At 35.0% G+C, this 23,117-nt stretch overlaps 1 protein-coding gene and 1 pseudogene across 2 annotated transcripts in view; both read left to right on the top strand.

Annotated features, from left to right (window-relative positions):
• Nucleotides 1-6,795: 6,795 nt before the first annotated feature.
• BAZ2B (bromodomain adjacent to zinc finger domain 2B) overlaps nucleotides 6,796-23,117 on the top strand; it is a 290,562-nt gene continuing 274,240 nt past the window's right edge. The window contains exon 1 of the mRNA XM_045781084.2: nucleotides 6,796-6,935. The gene's annotated coding sequence lies outside the window, so the exon portion shown is untranslated. The remainder of the gene's footprint in view (nucleotides 6,936-23,117) is intronic.
• LOC148110741 (complement component 1 Q subcomponent-binding protein, mitochondrial pseudogene) overlaps nucleotides 6,808-23,117 on the top strand; it is a 28,661-nt pseudogene continuing 12,351 nt past the window's right edge. The window contains exon 1 of the transcript XR_015724553.1: nucleotides 6,808-6,935. The product of XR_015724553.1 is annotated as a complement component 1 Q subcomponent-binding protein, mitochondrial pseudogene (transcript). The remainder of the gene's footprint in view (nucleotides 6,936-23,117) is intronic.

The following is a 23,117-nucleotide window of genomic DNA, read 5'->3' as shown; positions in this document are numbered from 1 at the left end:
TGTTGTTGCTGCGTTAAAGTTATTTTTCTTATTTTATATCCTATGAGAGACATACTGTTAAATTACAATGTGTGTGTGTGTGTGTGTGTGTGTGTGTGTGTGTGTGTGTGTGTGAAGATTTTATTTATTTGTTTGACAGAGAAAGAGACAGCCAGCGAAAGAGGGAACACAAGCAGGGGGAGTGGGAGAGGAAGAAGCAGGCTTCCAGGGACCCTGATGTGGGGCTCCATCCCAGGACCCTGGGCTCACGCCCTGAGCTGAAGGCAGATGCTTAATGACTGAGCCACCCAGGCACCCCTGGTTTTTAAAAATTATTATGTGTAAAGTCACTTAGAATAGTCTCTGTATGGAACTCCATGTACAATTAAGTTTATTTATGTCATTTAGCTTTCATTTTTATGGGAGTGTCTTAAAATTTAATTTGTTTTTATTTTATAATTATGTAAATTACTTTATATGGTTCCAAAATCACATCTACAGAACAAGTTTTATGAGAAAACTTCCTACTATTCTATCTTTTCTACCTTGTTCCCTTTCTACTTACAGGTAACCATGTTTCTTAAGGTTTTGATTTTTCCTTTCATTTAAAAAATTAAGTAAATATATGGATGAATGGTAGCATACAATAGAGGTTTTTCTCCACCTTGCTTTTTTTTTTTTAACTTATTATATACTGTGGTTGTGAAATACTTCATACCATATACATTCCTCACTCATTTTTAAAAATTGCATAGTACTCCACTCTGTTTATTACCCTAATTAATTCAACAATTTCCCTATGATGGACATTTGGGTTATTTCCAAACTTTAGTTATAATAAACAATGCTTTAGGGAATATCTTCTCATATATATCTATTTTATATTTTCGTCCGTGTTGGTCAGATTCCTGGAAATGGGTTTTACTAGTCAAAAAAAAAAAAAAAAAAAAAAGCATATGTAACTTTGATAGATACTGTCAAATTCTTTGTTGTTGAGGTTTTTCCATTTTTCACTCCAACAAGCAATATTTGAGAGTGGTCCTTTTCCCTACAAGTGCTTTACTAACAGGCTATGTTGCGAAACTTTTGGATTTTTGCTAATTTGTTGGGTGAGAAATAGTTTCTCACTGATTCTTAATTTGCATTTCTCTTATGAGCAGGGTTGAGAATATTTCTATTTAAGGGGCATTTGCTTTTATTTTTCCATAAAATGTCTGTTCAGGGTATTGTCCTTTTATTCGTTTTTAGATACTCTTTATATATGGGGTAATTGAATTGTCTCATATAAGTTACAATAATTTTTGAGTTTCTCATTTGCCATTGTTAGCTTGTGGTATTTTTTTTCTTTTTTGTCATTTAAAACCTTTTTTTTTAAGTGCCATACAAAACCTTTTTAGTTTCATGTATTTGAATGTGTTTTATGTATTGCCAATATTTCACATTATTGCATCTAGTTTTGACCTTTGCAAGGAATGTTTTCCCTACTCTCCAGTTATAGAGGAATTTACCCATAAGTTCTCCTAGTACTTGTGTGGTTCAAATTGTTACATTTAAATATCTGTTCTTTTAAAAATTTATCCTTAGATCCAAATTCATCTTTTACGACTACCTGGATCCCAACACCACTTATTAATAGTCCATTGTTTACTCACTGCTTTGAGATACAGCTTTTATATTTCTCAATTTTCTCTTGTGTTTCACTGATCTTTTTCTCAGGTGCCAATGCCAACTGTAAATTATAAAGGCTACATATATAGTGTATTTTAATATCTGATATGAGATCACCCCACACACTTTCAATGCTCTTCTTCTTCAGGGCTTTTCTTGTTGTGTTTTTATTCCAAAAGAATTTTATAATCAATTTTATGCTTATAACACTCTTTGTAATCAGGAGTGTTTATCTGAAGCACTGTCAGAGTTTTTTTTTTTTTAAAAAGAGAAGTAATACTTGCTTTCCACCCCAGACCTACTGATCCCTGGATATTGGGCTGGGGTATGTGTATTTTAAAAAAACTTACCAGTGGATTCTGATAATCCCATTAAAAATAGCCTTATAAAAGCATAAATTTAAGTTCTAATTCATGACTATTTTATGATTTGTATTCTCTTGTATATTCTGATCTTACTTAATGACTCTAGCACATATCCAGTTTTTTAAGCCAGATATCCCTCTGGTCTTCTTTCAGTCCTCCCTCTCCAGTTGGTCACCAAATTCACATTTTACCTCAAAAACAATCCGGCTTGAAATCTCCAGTGCCACTGTCCTTCACTATCTTTCTCATGGACTGTTAAGCGCTTTGGTCATACTACGGTCTATCATTTGCTCTGCCTACACAGTTGTTGGTCTGTAAAAACAAGGTTGATCATGTCACTCCTTTGCTGACTTGTTGCCTCTCAGGATAAATTCAGTCACCTTACCATGGTATCTTAGGCGTTTCACGGTCCTACTCTCCTTTTTCTTCTTCATCCCTGGTTTTCCATCCCTCACAGTGAATATTCCTGGTGCAGTGAACTTCTCAATAGTGGATGGACACCAGACTTAGTAGCTCTTTGTATTTAAACTTACCGTTTCTTTTACTTAGGACCTGCCCCTCTGAAGCCCTGCCTAGTAGGCTGTTAGTATTTGAGATGCAGTTCTAATGGCATCCTTCTGATAAAGCTTTTTTTTTTTTTTTAAGATTCACAGTCAGAATTAGTTGCCCCATCCTCTTTATTCTAGCAAAACGTTCTTATTTGTATCTTTATAATGTGATTTATGTGAGTCTCTAATCTCCCAGGAATTTCACACTTTCAACATCAACCAGAATGTGAGCTTATTCATGTTTTTCCAGTCTCTATCAGAGTGTATAGCATATAGCGATGTTTGTTCAATGAATGAAAACAAATAACTCTTCATTAGTTTGTACTGATTGAAACTGAACAAGACATGACAGTGGCCAGCTTGTTATACTATTGAGATCTCGCATATGTTTGGCTTTTTGTATCAGCCTTCCTAGATTTTGTTTTCTGTACATACAAGTTGATTCCTTATCCTTTGAAGATCCATGTGTAATACCTATAGTAATAAATTAGATACCTAACCATCTATCTCTGTATTCCCTATTTGAGAAGTTCTATCTTCGTCCTAAAAATAGATCCTGCTTTAGAGAAGAAAGTGCAACAATTTACATATAGTGATGGCATAATTAGCATGGGATAGGTATATATCATATATAAATTTCAGAAATAATTTTCATTATTATTAGAAAAGATGTTTGATTGTTAAATTCTTTTGCAATTCTGAAGATGAAGTACTAATTTAGATGATGATCCTAGGTAGAGAACTAAGTGCTACCAGAGCCAAATTATTTTATAATTGTAGTAATTATTCCCCCACCCTCCAACTCTATGACTGTGTTGTAATCTTTGAAACAATCAAATGTGATAACATAAGGGAAGGAATCATACTAAAAAATTATTTAAGCACAATTTCATAGAGGGTAGCAAATATTGGAATAATCCAGTTTTAAATTTCTAGTATACTGTTTTTTTTTAAAATCAGTTTTAAAGGTATAAATTGTTTAATATATTTGAACTACCAAATAACACCAAATTATTTTAAATATATATTTAAATACACAAATTGAACCTTTTTTATGGAAATTTAGAAATTCATCTTATGAATATTAGATATTAATCTGTTTTTCATTTATCAACTACTTTGTTAATTATTGATTTCCATTTAACTGCATTTCAACCTTAAAGAGTGTTGCAAAAATATTTTCCAAATTATTGGAATAATAAATATATATAGTTTTGATAATAAAATATAGTTTTTAAATATTTTAAAGACAGTAAAATCCAGCTCTTTATTATCACAACTTCTATCCTTTATTCCAACATTCTGACAACACTAAGTCTTATTTTGTACAAGTTACTTCATCATTCAACCAAGGAAAAGACAACTTTGCAATTTGAAATTATATATACAATACTCTTAAAAACATTTTTTGGATTATGATTTTAAAATCAACCAGAGGAATGATAGAAATTTTTAACATGAGTATTTATTTTTATATAAGTTTTTATATAAGTTAATCACTTTTATTACCAATGTACCAGTGTTTTCTGTTGATTAGGCATACATTTAAAATTTAATAAATTAATTTTATTATGTCAAATGTTTTCCCCACAGGTTTCTTCTCTAAAAACAGGCAATAAAAATTACATATCCTTATGAAACTTAGTGTTTGGAAAACAAAGTGCCATCTTCAACTCAATATCATTTCAAAATATTACTGGAACCTAAAATTGAACCTTATTTTGCTGTATATCATTTGAAATATTTAAGTATCCTTAGTTATCCAAATTACTCAAGTCTGCCATTTCTTTATTTTGAGAGAAAGGTTTTAAGAGAATTCCGTATAGAAATTGAGGCAACTTGAATCTAGCCCTTCTTAAAAAAATCTTTTAAAAATTGAATACTTTCTCAAAAGTAATGCTCATGATTAAACTGTCAAAAATGGATTGTTGAAATACTAATTTATAATTCTTTATATATAGAAATATATGTAAGTTGCCTTGTTTACGACCAAATGTTTTAAAATACTGTTTGAGTAATGACTGCTATTATTTAAAATTCATGAACTTTTTTGTTAATTATTTTGGCTGGAATATTTAAGTGCTAGCATTCACACTTATATTTTAATCTATATTTTTCTTCTGGAACATTATTGCTAAATTTTGAGATTGTAGAACTCTTGACCCAGTCATACATGTACAGAGCTTGGCCTCTGAGTTAATTAAATATGAGTTAATAATATATTATAAGGAAATTATTGTCCTTATTACAGTTATTAGGTAGTTACTCAAATTATAGCTTCAAAGGAATGCAGAGCATGGAAAACTCAGGATTAAATTATGCATTTGAACCTTAGGCCAGCTTTTACTGTAGAGACAGTTTTCTGCTAAGAGAGAAATTGTATGTCATTGAAATTAAATGCTTTTCTGGGGATGGAAGTTTCCAGTTTTTAATGAAATTACTGTGTGTGGTGTAGTGAAATGATTAAAATCTGTATTCCGGGAATGTGGCAGGGAAAAAAAATCAATAAGTGCTAGCGCAGCTTTGCTGCTCAATGTGAATCCTGAGAACAAAATAAACTACTACAAAAATAATAATTAAAAACATATCAGCACATTAATTTATTTAGCATCAGTCTCCTGAGACATCATCTTCACTAATTTTTAGCATACATTTTACTGTGTAATGAGCAGCCTTTTTTTCAGATATCCCTATTAGACAGGCAGTATTTCTGCCCTTCCCCCAGTGCTCCTGCATTGCAATCATTGTACTTGCACTTATTATGTTACAAATGACCGAGGTAAGGCTGACATTCTCAGTGCATGCAAAAAGACCTAGTCTGCCAAGCTTTTTTTCCCCCCTAATGAAGCAGCTTTGTGAAATCTCCCCATGTGTTAATACTAATGAAGATCCTCTAGCACAATTAAAATCACAGCCAGTGGCTGAAGAGGAAACATAAAACAATAGCATCTTTTAAGATACATTTATCCACAAATGTATGTACAAAATATACATATATGGTCAAATTATTCTTCTGTGGCTTGCCTTTCACTCACTCTTCATCCTGAAAATTAAATCATGCAATTTTTAATTATATAAACTTGGAGACTTTAATGTGTTCTGGGGAAAAAACACTACCTCAATGAAAAAAATTAAATTACATGTATTCTTGTATAATAAAGTGTTAACCAAAGTTATGGCTTTTAAAAATCATTTTTAGGAAGCTGTGGGGTGGTGTACCCAGGAGGAAATTGGGTGTACTTCACCTTTATTTTAACTTTATTGGTTTCAGGATGTTGGGATTGGGGGTGAGGGAGAAATGTAAGGATAAACAACAGAAAGTTGGGAGATTCTGGGGATAGACAAAAAGCATACCTCCTGTGTAGTTTAAAGATGGAGCAATGAGCTAGTAGGCTTAACTTGATTTTTTAAAAAGTGTTCAATTCCTACAATTAGCTACACCACCCCCTTTTGACTTCAGAAATTGGAGGGAAAAACTACAATTGAGACTACCTTTTACAGTTTTGACTTCTAATAAAACGATTTGCTGTATTAACGTGTTTTATTTAAATTTTAATTCAGTGCATCAACACTACTGCTAGTTTAAATTGCCCGTGTGTTTGGGCAGCAGCGTTTTATCCCGGGACCATCTTGCGTCCTGCTTTTTATTTTGAGTTCCAAACATCCACGAATTCCTGGTATATTAATTTAGTTGGTTTATAGACTTCAACCGAATTCTGAGTTTGCAGACAAAAAAGTTTAGGTGGAAATGATTAATCTATGCTCCCTATTGTCCAGTTTACGGTTTTAAAAATTAGGTTTCCAATTCTATTTTCTGTCCTACTTTGGAATGAAAAAAATATTGTTTCTTAACTTTTTCCTGGGACAAGGAACGGTTGCAAACTCAAAGCTACAGTATTCTTGGGAGGAAGAAGCAACCCCCCTCCCTCCCTTGGCTCCTTTAGGAGCTGATAGGTCATTTATTATTGGAACTGAAATAGTATAAACAATTCTCTCTCTTTTTTCCCTTGTTAACAGCAACTTTCATTGTTAGAGAGAGGAGAGAGAGAGAAGCCTTGTTGGTTGACGTCACTTGGTTCATGAAGCCTTCGCCTAGAAGTGAAGCTGCTGAACAAACCTTGAGAAGAATCATCTCCTGCTTCAATCTGCTGCTGGATAGGAACTAATCAGAGAGAGGCGGAAGGCGGAGAAGGAGGGAGTCAAGGGCTTTCCCGATCACAAATCTCACCTCCACTCCAACTCTCTTTATACTTTCCTTGCAAAAATAATAAGCGAGATAAGGAGGTGGTAGGGTTTCCAAAACAAAGTCGTAACCTTCAACCATCTGGGGAAGGCAAAAATCTCATCCACCGCAACTCTCAGTTCGAAAGTAAAGGTGAGTTAAAAATCTTCGGGTGTGAGGGGTGCGGGTGAAGATGAAAATTCCAAATGTTACAGAGCCGGTTGTTAGCAGAACAGGAGAAACTACGCTCCGGCGAGCGGGGACTCCGGAGTTGCTTCTCTCGAGGCGCTCGCTCTGCCCGCCCTGCTCGCCCTCCGCGGCTGTTTACCCTCGCCGGTCGGTGTGTCTCTTTGTTGTGTTGGCTGGAAGGCTGGGGCGGTGCTCGGGGTCCCGAGCGGAGTTTGGGGGAGGAGGACGCGGTCCTGGGTGGGAGGTGGGGGGTGCGGTCTCAGGAGAATGTAAACTTTATTCTTAGCTGCCAGTGCGGGACTTCGGTGCAGCAGGGCCGCGGGCAGACGCCGCAGCCACCAGTCCGCCTCCTTTGTGCCGGTCGCCCTGCTCGGCCGCCCGGGCTGCGCGCCTCCTCCTCCTTTCGGCTCCCAGCGCTCGGGTTGCCGCCAACAGTTTTGCTTCTTAAATGATAACCTCTGGCACTGTTGCGATCGCCGTTCCTACCCAAGAATATACGCTGCTCCCCCAATCCCTGCCGGGGTAGTTTCAAGATACCCCCCCCCCCCAGTCCGCCTACTGCTGCCCTTTTTTGCCTCCGCCCCCTCTTCCCTTTAGGACTGGATCTGTTTCTGCCCCCCCCCCCCCCACGTCCGGGCCTCTTGCTCTGTGTAGCTTGGAGCTCCAGAGTTTACAGAAAATGGGCTGGGGTGGGGGGGTGTTGTAATGGGGGCAGGTGGAGCCGGGAAAAGATCTGGATACTTGGGAAGATTTGTGCCTGTACACAGAGGGTTAGAGGAGCATAGCTTTTCCTACAGTAATGTCTGTCTCCGAGCAGTTCTTCCCCGGGAACAACCGCCAGCCCTCAACTCTTCTTCGCTCTTTTAATCTTCTTGTCGTTCCCCTCCCCCCTTTCTCTTTCGCGGCTTTCCTCCTGTTAAAGTAGTTCCATGAACCCCAGAATTGGGACTTGGGAAAGGAAGGAAGTGTTTGGAGAGTAAGAGCTGGTCCTGCTGTTTGGGAGATTTTCTCTTCTTTTCGCTCCCTCTGTATTTATCTTTTGTGTGTTGCTTCCTTATAAAGAGAGAAGCAGCTGCAGTCCTTGGCCGAGTTGTTGAAATTTATCCCTTTGTGTATATTACAATATCCTCCATTTTTTTTTTTTCCCTGCCCTCTAAACAACAAGCGTTTCGCCATCTTGGGCAATTTTTATTCCCAAGTCTCCCTTTTTTTATTTTTGAGAAAGGGAAAGAAGCCTTAGAAAGGCAAAAAGTGTGTCTGGATAAGACTCAAAGTTTAGGGAATGTTCAGGGGGCCCAGTGACGTCATGTAAACTTTATCGAGAAATTTTCCCAAGAGTAAATTTTTCATCTAATTTTTTTCCCGGTTTTAAAGGACCGTGTAACTTACTGGTTAAAGATCAGTTGTGTTGCTTATTTTGGGGTCCTGCTCTCAAAATGAATCCTCAGCGTCTACACATTTTACGTTTTGGTAACAGGTGGAAAATTATGTGCAAAAAGATGGTATAAACTTTATAGTGTCATTGGTATTCACCTAGCTTTTTGTCTACGTGTTTTTTCTTTAAAGGTTTCAAATGTTATTTTTAATGAGTATATTCCTTTTTCGTTTACTCCACTCTGCTGTGGATTTTTCTTTAATCAGTTTGGTTGATATTTTACTTATTTTAGATTACCTAGATACCCTTTTGTAATTCAATAGTCTATTTTTTTTTACGTATTTCCTTACATTTTGGAAAGATACAACTATTAAAATACCTGGAGATACTGGATACTTTTAAAATTTAGTAGCAGATATTAAATGGCAAAAATGTAGTTAGTATTTAAAAGGCAAAATTTATTTTAAGATAGATTTTATAACTTCAAGCTGTAAGCTCTTTGTCTGGCATTATGAAAAAATAAACAATAAAAATTAGTGTTTTAATTTGCTTGTCTAAAATAGTTTTTTATCTCACAGAAGTTAGGTTGGTCACATGACCAAACTTAATGATACACTGACTGGTATATAAATAAGAGGCACTGTAAATTGAATGCGAAAGTGGAATTCTGTCTCCTGTAGTCATTTTCAGTCAGCATATTTACTTCTCTTCTAACAAGGACATGAAACTGTCTGTATTTAATTTGCATTCTCTTTGTCTTCTGGGTTAGGAAATAACAGTGACTACAATTAACTTAAAAAAAAAAGTAATAGAAACAATTCTGAATACATTGAAAAGGTTTGTCTAACAATAATTTACGTTTTATGTAGTTGTATGTTTTTATCTCTGTAGCCGTCTTCTTTGGTATTATTTGCTATGTTATTTATCTTGGAATTTGCTTTATGTAAAACGCTGTATAGAAAACTTGACTGAATTGAATGTCTGCCATTTATGTGAATTGTAGGTAGGTGAAAAATGTTTAAATAGTTAAAAGCACATAGAACAGATGGTTTTAAATTATACATGCAACAAAGGACTAGAAGATTTGGCAGATTATAAATGGCAAGCAACAGAGGATAAGCAGTTTAAGAAAATGGTAGTTAAGTACATTTGATGTCTCACACCTATTGTAAACACTGTACATATTGTCACTATGCTGCATAATCAATAATTTAGACAACATCGAGGCACTTGTAAGTTTCAGACAGAAAAAAGTCAAATTTTACAAATGTTTGAAATGAATGGCTGAATGTAAAATTATTTTAAGCCTGTCTTTAGGGGAGGTGATCAAATTGTATGCTGTAAAAGAAAGTTATTTATCAGGACTTAATATTGTATTCATATAATGGTTTGGAGAGAAGTAGGAGTAGGCAGATATTTTAAAATCCAGAGAATAGTATCTTTACTGTTCTTATATGTTAAACTATTGCTGAGCTATAGTAGAATTGACTCTTTCAAACACTACTTAAAATATTTTTAGAGTAATCAGTCTTGGAAACGCATTTATTAGAATACTGTTGGCATAATTTACTAAGTACTCACTAAATGAAGGAAGGATGTATTTTGGTATTATTTTTTGAGTTTTGTACGTTATGATGATTTTTCCTGGTGAATATAGTTTACTCTCAATTTTTAAAATGTAAAGATTTTTATGTGGCTTTTGCCTTTCTAGAAGAATCTGAGTAATTATATTTAGCATTTTTCAAGATTTAAAATAACAAATTATTCAAGTTGGCAGAAATTTGTTTTTATTTTTATGTCATTTATTTAAAATGCGTTTAAGACTGTAATGGAAACCTTGGAATTTTAATTCTGTTGCCCTTTCTCTCATTTCTTTGTTTGCATGTTTATTATAGAACTGCAGTGTAAAGGAGCAGATGTTTTGCCAAACATCCTGATGTGTTGCTTTTTCTTATGGGAGTGCATAACTGTTCCTTCTGATGCATCAACTTGACAGCTGGTTGATTTCATGGAGCTGCTAAGAAGCCATTAGTGGTGTCATTGAATTGAAACAGAACAGTCACTCCCAGCTTGAACTGCAATTGTTAATGTCTTTGTTGCTACTTTTGTGTTACTATACAAGATGTAGGATATCACAGTTGCATGAAAGTTCCTGTTTTCTGTCTTATCTCCTTGAATTAGTGAAAGAATGTGTTAACTTGGTTACTTTTAGGTTTAAAGATTTCTCAAAAAAAAAAAGATTGTAGTTTCTGAGTTTCTGACCTAGTCTTAGCTAGGACTACCAAAAGAAGTGATTTAACACAAAGTAATGTGTGATTTTGACCCCTACTTGAAATAATATCTTAATGATTTTTAATACTTGATATCCTGAGGCATTAATTAAATTACCTAGTTAGGTATTTTAAGAAGTTTTTGATTATATAAAATTAAGTATTTCATAACATAAGGTTTTAAAAAATTGTGCTGTATTTAATAAATGTTGACTTGTTTGAATATTTCTTTAAACTTTTGTTGCAGAAGGTAATCAGAAGAGAAAAGAATTATTGAGGAAATGGGCAATTTTCTATTTAATTTTCTTTATAAGGAGGTAAAGATATTAAATAATTGACTCGTGGTCATTTGATGATTTTAAAAATTGAAATGATACTTTTCTTATACCTAGTAACTTTTAGTGATAGTTTCACCTATCAGATTACAGTACTGAAAGGTGTCAAATCATCCCATTGATACCTAAGTGTTTTCTACTTATTTTATTTATTTATTTATTTATTTATTTATTTATTTATTTATTTATTTGATAGGAGAGGAGATATGAAAGAGGAGGAATAAAGAATGACCATTCCAACAGAGGAAACACATTTTTTTAAAAAAATGTGTAAAAATCCTTTAGGATAATAAATTTAAGGATATATGATGTAGTTTACTACTATGTCAGGAGATCTTTTCTAGCTTTAGTATTTGCTCGTTTTTAATTTTTAAATCTTTAAGTACCATAAGCATTTAAACAATTTTTCAAAGAGCATAAAATTTATAACATATTTAAAATAGTTTGCCTTTAATAAATACTTAATGTGAAATTGGTGATTAGAATATATGATTTGCTGAGTTAAATTCCATTAAAAGGACTTCCTGTACAATATAAACAAATTGTAAACACTTCTAATACACTGCTAAGTGATTCCAGAATTATGATTTCCTGCAATTATAAGTTTATAGAGATGTTTTCCTTTTAAATAGACCATGCATTACTAAGACTTCCTTCAGGTAATATACTTTCTCAACTCTTTTTATATAATAGCCATACAGTTCCTTAAAAAGAAAATCATTCTGTTACCTTAGCCTATGATTCAATTTTTAAGAAATATATTTACTCATAATATTTGTGTCAAGGCAGATGTTCATGTAAACTAAATTATGGTAAATTGTATATTAATATAAACTTTTATTTTAAAGGAATCTCAGTGCTTAGCTAAAACGGTCTTTATTGTAGTGCAGATCAGCAACCCATCATTGAAGTAGGAATTTTTCCACTGTTGGTGATTCTAAACAGAAGAGTCATAAAAAGTTTAAAGTTTCATTCATAAGTTTTTCTGTTGACCCTATTAACTTTGAAATTATGGGCAGTAAGTATAATTAATTTACAGTTACATATGGAATTATAAAATATTGGCGACATCTTTGCTGAAAGAAAAATAAGAAATTTACATGACTTTCAAATCTGTTTTTGAATGTTATGTGAATTGTGCCAATTCATAATACAGTTTGATATGTAAAATATTTAATAGTCTTGATATTTATAGTTTAAACAGAGTTTTAAAATGAATAGGTTTTTATAAGAGTATGATTTGAAAATACAGTTTTTATCCCACATATTTAAAAATTTACTGTATAAGATGGGGTGGTTTCTATCTTTTTTTAATTAATGCTTTATAAATAGTTTTTTGTAATTTATGAAATTTGACTTGTATTTTGGCTTTTGAATGCCTTTCATTCAAAAAAAGAAGTGTTAGAGATAATAATATAGATGATATGTAGATAAGAACCTTTACTAATTTTGTGTGTGCAAATGTGTGCATGTGTATTTAAGGAAAAAGGAGCATTTGGTTTGAAGATAATTATTACATTGGTACTTCAGCTATGTGTAGACGTAATTGTGTGTTTTTCCACTGTTTTCTCCTCTTAACACTTTTCCACAAGCATGCACTCATTAATCAAAGACGGTGCACTCCTGCTGAGGGCAGAGAGGTTCATCAAATTGGCAGTCAGTTTGGTGTAAAGAACGGTGTACTGAAGCTCTTAACTCACTGGGACATAAATAAATCTAAGGTCTTTGTATGCAAACCCTGGAGGTTAATACTGTATAATTCAATGTCCTGTCTTTGTTTTTATGATTGATGTTTTTAAATGTTTCAGGCTTGATGCAAGTCTTCTAGTAGGTCAGGTCTGACATTCTGATTGGCTGAAGTAAGAAAGCGTTAGGTTGTCAGAAGGACTTTGAGTATGCTGCAGAGATTTTGATTTTTTTTTTCTTACGAGATCATTGTCATATTGCTTGAGCTGTTATAGGAATGTACCAATGATTGACATCCCCCACTGTGATAATGGACCCAGTGCATGAAATGCCAATAGTTTGGTCCTATTTGTTCGGAAGCTTACTGCTATTTGTATCCTTAACAGAGCTAACATGTAGAACAAGCAAAACTACTGGGATTTCTCTGTAGAAATAGTGCTGGGATTTGGCTTTAACATGAATTGGTTGCATATTCATAATTTAAGAACAGCTGGTTACAGCAAGCACATAGTCATTTGCAAGCTATTATAAACCATTCCACTCACACATGGAGCCTGTGCTTGGTGATTTTTTTTTTTTTTTATTGATCTACCTGCATTTAAAATCTGGTCACTGCTGCTACAGAAGCTCTTCATTTTAGCTGTGTTTGCAACATAGAACAGCTTCAATTTTAAATATTTAATTTAAACTAAATGCTGAATAAAATGAAGAAGCTTTGAAAAAACCAAGTGTAGAAGGTCAATAATGTATTACCCGTATATATATTTCATCTTGACCAAAAACAAACAAACCTAGATTACACAACCATTGTAATTTTTGGGAAATATGTTTTATAGTTTTGTCTTTAGATGAGTAACTGAATTATCTTTGATTTGAAAATGTTGTTAATTTTGCTAGTTATCTATAATTTTAGGTAACAACACAAGCAATAGATTGTGATTAATTAGCCTGTAAAACAATTTCACATAATATATAGAAACTTGACTGTACTTTTAGTTTATGAGTGGTGTAAGACAAGATAGAAAGGAAGAGCAACAAGACATTATAATATGATTAGAATAATGCTAACGCTAAAACCAGAAAGCTACTTTAATTTTTTTTTAGAAGAAATCTAACGAGGAGTCACTTCTGCTTTTTGGGTCCCTTATGGAATAGTAAGCGCAGCTATGCTCTACAGTATTTAAGTGATACATGTAGACTAGTCCACTTGTAATAGTTTCCTGCATGTTGTGCTGCCTAGTAGTGACTGAAAGAAGAGGAGAAAACCGCTATATCTCAAGTTTTCAGTGAGAAGAGTGGGAGGAGAAATGTTAAATGCGATTTTAGATATCCTTGTAGAAATCACAGGGAGCTCTGCCTTGATTTGTGTATGTTAAAATAAGTGGATACCTGAGTGATTTATAAGGATGGTGATTATACTGAGCCTTCTACAAAACATAGTGTTACGTTCATACGTGCATGCATGCGTTTGTCCCCATGCTAGCTGATGAAGTAGCTTTCAGCACTTCAAGGTTGAGTACCACTCCTAAGAGTGCATTTTACTCTTTCCTGGCTTCACAAATGGCTGGATATGTTGGTAATATAATAGAATAGATGGCCAAATTTAATCTAGCTGATAGTGGGCTGTACTTTTTTCTAAATAATAAATTCAAAGGTTATTAAAGGACGATGTGTTATGTTTTAGTTTTGAGTTGCATATGATAATAACTTTATTACACAGTTAATTTGCTATTATTTGAGGTTACATTAGTCATTTTATGAATTATTGTATGCCCCTTTTCTCTTTTGACTGTTGTCCTTTCAGTTATTTTCCTGCTCTTTAGAATCTTATCACCGAATAAGCTGAGGAAATAAAAGGAAGTAAAATTCAAATAAGTTTTGTTTCCCTTCCTCTCCCACTTCTTGATAGATCAGAAGAAGAGAAGTTCTTAGGTTGTCACCAAAATGAAGGTTTCGGATTTTATTTGTCTACCTTTTTTTGGTTCTCATTACAACAGGTAATTATATTTAGATAAAAAGAAAGATGAGGTAATGAACTCAGTTTTTAAAATATTAGTAACCCTATGGCATCTGGCTGGCTCAGTCAGAGGAATATGTGGTTCTTGATCTCGGGGTCATGAGTTTGAGCCCCACATGGGGTGTAGAGATTACTTAAATAAAACTTTAAAAATAAATAAAATATGAGTAACCCAACAAAACAGTAGAAAATGTAGCCATTACTTGAAAAATGAAGTGACTCAGTAATGACAGCCACAGGAGAATTGCTGATATTTGATACACTTTTATTGTTCTAGTACCAATAATAGGGAAAACAGGGAACAGTTACCTTCATTGATCGAGTTTATACTGAACGCAGTGTTCAGCATTCTTAAAGAGCTATGGTTGAAAGTTTGTGAAAGCTCAGAATAAGGGAGAGATGACTTCTGGTTGGAATCATTAGAAAAGGCTCTTTTGGTTTAGGTAGCATTAAATTAGACCAAGAAAAATGAGTAAAGTGAATATTTAGAGATCAGGAAGAAAGGATCCAGTAAAAGAAGGGCATTATGAGGCCCTCATAGAACAAATAAATTAAAGCTAGGTCTATTAGTTACCTGGAGTGGTTGGGCAACCTTTTTGAGGTTACCCCAACCCACACCTCTTCTCCCAAAAGAAAAAGAATGTTATAGGATCCTTCTTTTTCTCCATTGCTTTCAAGAATGACTGCTTGGCTTTTTCTGGAGAAGGTGGGTTAATTAGTTTCAAATCATCCATTTCAATGATAGGCTTATTGTTTTTGGAGGCCAGTTTAAAATTGACAGAACTGCCCTTTCTGATCAGAGTTACTGAAATACTGTGTTTCTTGTGAGATTAATCAGAAACACTCCTTTCTCCTTCATTCTCTTACAATGCTTTATAAATGGTTCTTGTTTTTGTTTTGTTTTGAAATGTAATGCATGGTCATACCTGCTAAGAACATTAAGCAAGAGGGACATCTCTGTTTCTCTTTTCTCAGTTTACTGGTGAAGAAGTGGCTTTCCAAGGGAATTCAATGACTGACTCAAAAAACATTTTTACTTCTTTTAGTTACTTTGGATAAATAAAGAAGATAGACTGACTGAACTGCCAATAATAGGAATATCCATAAGGACAAAAAGAAACAAAATTTATAGCCCCTATTTTTAATTAATTGCATCAGTACTGAATTTCACTAATAATAGAAATACCATTTAAAATAGAGAGTGTGGGGCCCCTGGGTGGCTCAGTCAGTTAAGCATCTGACTCGATCTCAGCTCAGGTTTTAATCTCGGGGTCATGAATTCAAGCCCCTCGTTGGGCTCCATGCTGGGCGTGGAGCCTACTTAAAAAAAGAGTATGAAAAGGAGAAATTCAAAAAAAATCACTCACAAATGTATAAGGTCTTAATTTTCAGTGGTTAAACTTTTCCTATCTTCATTATTGCTGCACTAAGATAATGAAATTTATTTCATTTTCCTTATTTACAATGTTGTGATGACCATTCATTTGCAAGAGACATGTCAGAAGAAAACCTTAAAACTTTTACATAATTATTTCTTGTATGATGATGTGTTTTGATATAAATTAAAGTTGGAAATGAGTAGAAATAGAGGGCTATCTAGCGTCTGAGTTTAGAGAGAAGCCATACTTTCTCTGGTTTCATGATGACATGGTTATCGAAATATACTTCTAGACTTCTTGGAAAAAGGATTACTGTTGACATGAACCATTATGACAACATATGAAACAGCAAAGCCCATCTTGAGCATCTGAAAAAATCAGGGAGCAGCCTGTAAGTCACAAATGATGTGTTTCTCCTTTTATGGGTTAGTGTAGCATACTGGAAGATATAGGGTCTGCCAGGCAACAGTAACAGACAGAGGTTGTAGGTCAAATCTCTTTATTTTAAGAGAGGGGTTACTGCAGAGCTAAAGGAAGTGTTGTTAGGGGGTGGGTAGTAACAACATCAAAAAGAGGAGACTGTTTTAAAGAAGGCTTTTAAATGGGGTTAAGAGAAATGGAGCCCTGTTACACAATTGAGTCCTCTTGGAAAGTCTCAAGATTTTCTCCATTGTGGCCTAAGTAACTTAGCATTAACTTCTTATGCACTGTCATTAATATTTTCAGCAGCTTAGAGAAAATAATTCCTATCTATAATCATACCTTGGGGATTTGAAGTAGGAAGTTGAAGGGTTAGGGAAGGGCTGTGTAAACAGTAAACAGCCGGTCCAGGAAGAGAACATGTATTCTTTGGCCAGTTAGGTGAAAGCTTTCTTTCCCTTCCCTCTCCAGAAAGACTGTTCATAGATGTACTGCCAAAATTCAAAAAGGAGAAGAATTGGTTTAAAGAATTTGTAAGTGCTTTTGTACCCTGTGTTAAATGGGACTATAGGAACAAGGCATGCCCGGGGGGGGGGGGGGGGGGGTGGAGTTAGATAGAATGTGACCAGAACTGTTGTTTTTAATGAAGTATTCTATTACATAATATTTTGATTTGACCTTTTTTGCTTTACTGTGAGACACTTTTTGTGAAATAGGTCTCTTTTTTTGCAATTTATTGCAAATATTTTATTCTTAGTAGGTAGCATTTGATATGTTTCAGCTTAAGTTCAGAGATACCAGCTAAATTAATTATATCTACCTGGGTAAAAATGCATGTCTATTTTTGTATTTGTTAATCTTGGGACTTCACCAAAGACTTGAAAGTAATCCTGTAGTTACCCATGGAAACAAGTAAAAATCACTTATTTTTTCATGTTTCATACTATTATGATGTGCTAATAGTCACATATTAAGCAATAGTGATTAGTTAAATAATTTGGTCATTAAATTGAGAACAAGAATCTAATACTTAGTAACTAGAAACAATTCAAAGTGCTCAGACATAAAATGCATAGTTCATAATATGCTTAAGGAGCTCATAATTTACTTAGAAAGGATGTACAATCTCATCTTTTGTGATTTTAACCCATTGAAATTAAATTATTTATGGGGGTGGGAAATTGAGGGTGGGAAAGGAAAAATAATTTCAGTAACCATCATTCATTTAGTGAAGTTATCTGTAGGCAGGATACAGGAGTCAGGTGCTCTCTGGGTAGTTCTTATAGTGTGGCATCTTACACTCACTGTGGCTCTTATGTCTTAATATAAATATTTTTTTTGTATATCATAGCTCCTAAATGCAGGCGAGCAATGAGCATCTGGAACTTAGCTATGTAAACGACATCTACTTTAATGCTGGCAAACTGGCTGTATTGGACTTATTGAGAGATCATGCATCTGTCTCCAGTATGGTTCATGTCAAAGATAATATTTACTATATATTGATATATCCTCCTGACTAGGACCTATCCCCCAGTAAGATGAGTCTCTTCTAGGGGCACCTGAGTGGTTCAGTTGGTTAAGCATCCAACTTTGATTTCAGCTCATGTCTTGATCTCAGGGTCGTGATTTCAAGAATGTGAGTAGGCATGGAGGCTACTTTATTATTTTTTAAATTTTATTTATTTGAGGGGGAGAGAGAGAGAGAGAAAGAACACGAGTGGGGGGTTGGGAAGAGGGAGAGGGAGAAGCAGTCATGCTTCTGCTCAGCATGAGCCCATGCAGGGCTCTATCCCATGAGCCCAGGCTCAGGACCTGAGCTGAAGGCAGATGCTTAACCGACTGAGCCACCCAGGTGCCCCAGAGCCTAATTAAAAAAAAGAAAAGAAAAGAAAAAAGATGAGTGTCTGTTGTATATGAAGGTAGTGTGGTTCAGGGTAGTTTATATGCTTAAGTATTGCTATTGATACCCCAGAATGTAAAGAAAAGAAAAAATTGGTTTGAAATTAAAACAAGGAGATGGTGGAACTTCAGTTGGGTTTTGAAGGAAGTAGTAGATCTTTGAATTAATTAATTTCTGGTAGTAGATATTTTAGAACAGCAACCTGAACAAAGGAGAGGATGGAGGGAAACCTACCTAACTAAATTTGTTTGTAGTAGTAAAGTTACAAAGGGGTTTGGGTTAGCCAATAGATTTTTAAGCAGAGATGTGATATGATTAAAAATTAAGAAAGATAGATATGGAAGAAATCTGTTCAATGTATAGAATGTAGAGACTATTAAAAGAAAGACCAGTGACTTATTGCAGAAATTACGGTGTCAGGTGGTAATGACTAGACTAATAGCAATAGAATGGGTAGGAGGATAAATATGAGGTACATGATAATTTAAAGGAATGGGGTTGAGCTAGTTTGGGGGGGTTGGAGATTGTAATACCTTGCATGCAAATCTATTTCTTATGACTATAACAATAATTTGATGTAGCTGAACACTTATTTCCTCCTTTCCAGATATTAGAAGTAAGAGCAAGAGAGACTGAGGGCACCTGGGCGGCTCAGTCAGTTAAGCATCTGACTTTGGCCTAGGTCATGATCTCAGGGTACAGCACTGAGCCCTGCATTGGGCTACCCTTTCAGTGGGGAGTCTGCTTGTCCCTCTGCCCCTCTTGTTGCTTGTGTGCTCGCTCTCTCTCTCAAATAAATAAATAAGAACAAGAGAGACTGGCTGTGGTTTACCACTTGCCAGTGGTTAGATATTATTTCTAGTACATTATAACAGTCTCATGAGTTTAGCTTAAGATAAACTCTCATCTGCTTTTTAAAACCCTTCTACTTTACTCCTGGTGTATCACATTGTATGAGGATGAATACTCACGTCCAGTTAGCCTCATATTTTTCATTTTTGTTTGTATTTAGTGCTCTGTATGTGTTTAAACCACTGGTAAACATCACTTTCTGAAAATTACTGGGAGATAGGAGGCAGCATGTTCTAAACATATTATAAACATATCGTACTTTTTATGGCTCCCTGAGGATAGACGTTCGTGAATCCATGATTTTACACGTGATGTTCCCTGTGTGCTCTTCTTATTCCCTCTCTTTCTGCTTAGTAAAATCTGCTTATTTTCTAAGACTTCTGAAGAGTTATTTTTTTTTTTGAAATTTTCCCAACCCTGTACCTTCTTACAGGGTTATCTGATTCTTCCCTTGTGCTAAAATGGAATGCTAATAGTGGAGCACATGGTTATGCGTACAGTTAGATTGATTCCTTACTTCCGACCTTTATAGATAATGCTTCAATGCACATTTTAATGCATAGTGCTTTTATTTGTTGCTGTTTGACATCATTTCATAGGATAAATTCCCAAAAATGTAATTACTGGGTTAAAAGCTGGGAATACTTTAAGGCTCTTAATGTATGTATTGTGAACTTGGCTTTTGAAAGGATTGTATGAGTTTATAGTATTTCACTAGTAATAGATGACCATACCTATTTCACTACACCTTCATTGGATTGGGTTATATTCATCATTTTTAGCCATTGCTGATTCCATTGCAAAAAAATTGTACCTTATTTAATCTGCATTTCTGTGACTAATTAGAATGAGGATCTTTCAGTTAACCTGTTTCTTTTTGTGATTTGTCTTTGACATTGCCTGTTATTGCACAGAGGTCTTAGTATATTTATTATAAGATATTTATAAATTCTTCTAAGTATTAATGATATTATGCTTTTATTATATTTATTATAATTCTTTAACTTCTTAATAGTTTTTTATTTACAGAAATGTGAAATACTAACTTGTCATTTCTTCAGATGTTCTTAAACGTTCTTTCCATTTCTGAGCTTAAAAAATGTCCTCTTCCTGGAACACCTAGGTGGCTCAGTGGGTTGAGCAACTGACTCTTGGTTTTGGCTCAAGTCATGATCTTGGAGTCATGGGATTGAGCCCCAACTTCAGGCTCTGCGCTCAGCATAGAGTCTACTTGGGATTCTCTCCTTTTCCCTCTGCTCCTCTACCTGCTCACACACTCTCTCTTTCTCTCTAAAGTAAATGAATGAGATTTAAAAAAAAGCCAATGTCCTCCTCCCCAGAGTTTTTATAGGCATTTCTCATATAGTTTGTTTTTTGACATATAATTCTTCCCATTCCTTTTTTTAAAAGTAAACTCTGTGCCCCAAGTGGTACTTGAACTCCCGACCCCAAGATCAAGTTCCATGCTCTGCTGATAGAGCCAGCCAGGCATCCCCTTTCCCATTGTTTTTGCTGGTAAAACTGTCCTTTAATGCCCATATTAAGGCCCAACTTCCCATCAACACTTAGTATCTGTACCACATTTCTGCTGTGTAATCTAAAAAATCTCTTTTATAAGGAATGTTGAACTAAATAACTAAAGGTCAACTTTTTAAGGCATTGACAATTTTTTAAAAAAGATTTATTTATTTATTTATTTATTTGATAGGGAGAGAGAGAGCACAGAGGGAGAGGGAGAAGCAGGCTCCCTGCTGAGTGGGGCTCGACCTGAGGTAAAGGCAGATGCTTAACCAACTGAGCCAGCCAGGTGCCCCAGGCATTGTCAAATTTTTGTTTTGTTTCTGCCTCTCGTAATAGGATTCTTTATAAAAATACTAATTTTATTAGATAATACTTTAGAGCATATTAAAAATAAGTTTTCCTTGATAAGGTAGGGTTATCATCCTGGTAAATAATTCTATTATACTTATTAGATGCCTGGATTTTGACTATTTGAGAATACAATGTGAACCTTTAAAAAATAAATTCTTACATTATCTTATATTTGTGCCATGTTTGTTTATGATAAAAGTGAATTTTACATGCAACTCTACAACTTGCCAGTTATTCCTTCTTACAGTTTAATCATGTTCATTGTCCTTCGATTTTTTCTTTATATTCATTTTGTTGTTTGTTTTCTTTTTTTTTTTTTAAGATTTTATTTTTATTTATTTGACAGAGAGACAGCCAGCGAGAGAGGGAACACAATCAGGGGGAGTGGGAGAGGAAGACGCAGGCTCATAGCAGAGGAGCCTGATGTGGGGCTCGACCCCCTAACGCCGGGATCATGCCCTGAGCCGAAGGCAGACGCTTAACCGCTGTGCCACCCAGGCGCCCCTGTTGTTTGTTTTCTAACATTTAAAAAAATTGAAGTACAAATGACATATAACATTATGTTAGTTTTAGATGTACAACAAGACTTGTTTTAAAATTTAAGGTGTATTTTTTTTTTAAAGATTTTATTTATTTATTCAACAGAGATAGAGACAGTCAGCGAGAGAGGGAACACAAGCAGGGGGAGTGGGAGAGGAAGAAGCAGGCTCATAGCGGAGGAGCCTGATGTGGGGCTCGATCCCGTAACGCCAGGATCACGCCCTGAGCCAAAGGCAGACGCTTAACCGCTGTGCCACCCAGGCGCCCCTAAGGTGTATTTTTGGCTAAAAAATATTCTCAAAAGTTTTGAAAATTACAGAAAATATTAAGATAAAAATCTCAAATGCCCAAAATTCTATTACTTGCATTTTTATTTCATTTATATTGAAGTTTATTTAATGAAATGAAAGTCTTCATAAATGAAACAACAGCAAGTTAGTTTCATAAACCTCCTCTCTAAAAAGAAAATGAGGGGAGGGACGCCTGGGTGGCGCAGTCGTTAAGTGTCTGCCTTCAGCTCAGGGCGTGATCCCGGCGTTATGGGATCGAGCCCCACATCAGGCTCCTCCGCTATGAGCCTGCCTCTTCCTCTCCCACTCCCCCTGCTTGTGTTCCCTCTCTCGCTGGCTGTGTCTCTGTCAAATAAATAAACAAAATCTTAAAAAAAAAAAAAAAAAAAAAAAAAAAAAAAAAAAGAAAATGAGGGGAGCTGGCATAGAGTGAAATGGTCTTGTGATATCAAGTAAGAACAAATTAAAAAATCCTGTTGAATTAAGCAAAAAAGGACATTGGTGATCTTGGCAATAATACTTTTAGTGGAGTGGTTTGGACTAAAGCTAAAGAAATAGGAACATGGGAGTTTAGATAGTTGTTGTTGTTTTTTAAGGGGAGTGAAAAGAAATTGGCACGTTTCTAGGAAGCAAGTGTGGGCTTGAAGATGACTTTCTTGATGATGAGAAGGAAGATATAGGGGCAGGGAGTATAATTCAGAAATTCTTTGAGAAGTGGGAAGACATGGGTTCTAAACACATGTTAGACTGATTGACATTAACTAGAAGGAGGGCTACCTCTGTAATTAGAGGGAATGAGAAGACATGGGTGTGTATAGCAGTGAGATTGGAGCTTTGGTGGAAAGAAATTTCAGACTTAAAGTTCCAAATATCAGAAATTCTTCAAGTGGAGGGGCACCTGGGTGGCTTAGTCAGTTAAACGTTCCATCCGACTCTTGATTTTGGCTCAGGTTATGATCTCAAGGTCATGAGATTGAGCCCGGCAGGCTCTGTGCTCAGCGAGTTGTCTGCTTGAGGTTCTCTCCCTCCCTCCCTCTCTGCCCCTCCCCCTGCTCATGCACGTTCTCTATCTCAAATAAATAAATAAATCTTTAAAAAAAATTCTTCAACTAGAAATGCCTCTTTGCTGGTTTTTCATAAAACAAAGTTTTAATTTCTGATCTCTTTTTCTATGTATTTGTGTTTTTTTTTCTTTTTACAAAATAGA

Source organism: Ursus americanus, chromosome 1 (genome assembly GCF_024610735.1).
Source record: "Ursus americanus isolate L20-20 chromosome 1, mUrsAme1.1.p, whole genome shotgun sequence".
Taxonomy (NCBI): Eukaryota; Metazoa; Chordata; class Mammalia; order Carnivora; family Ursidae; genus Ursus; species Ursus americanus.
The sequence above is the reverse complement of the archived record's forward strand: the minus strand, read 5'-3'. Positions and strand labels throughout refer to the sequence as shown.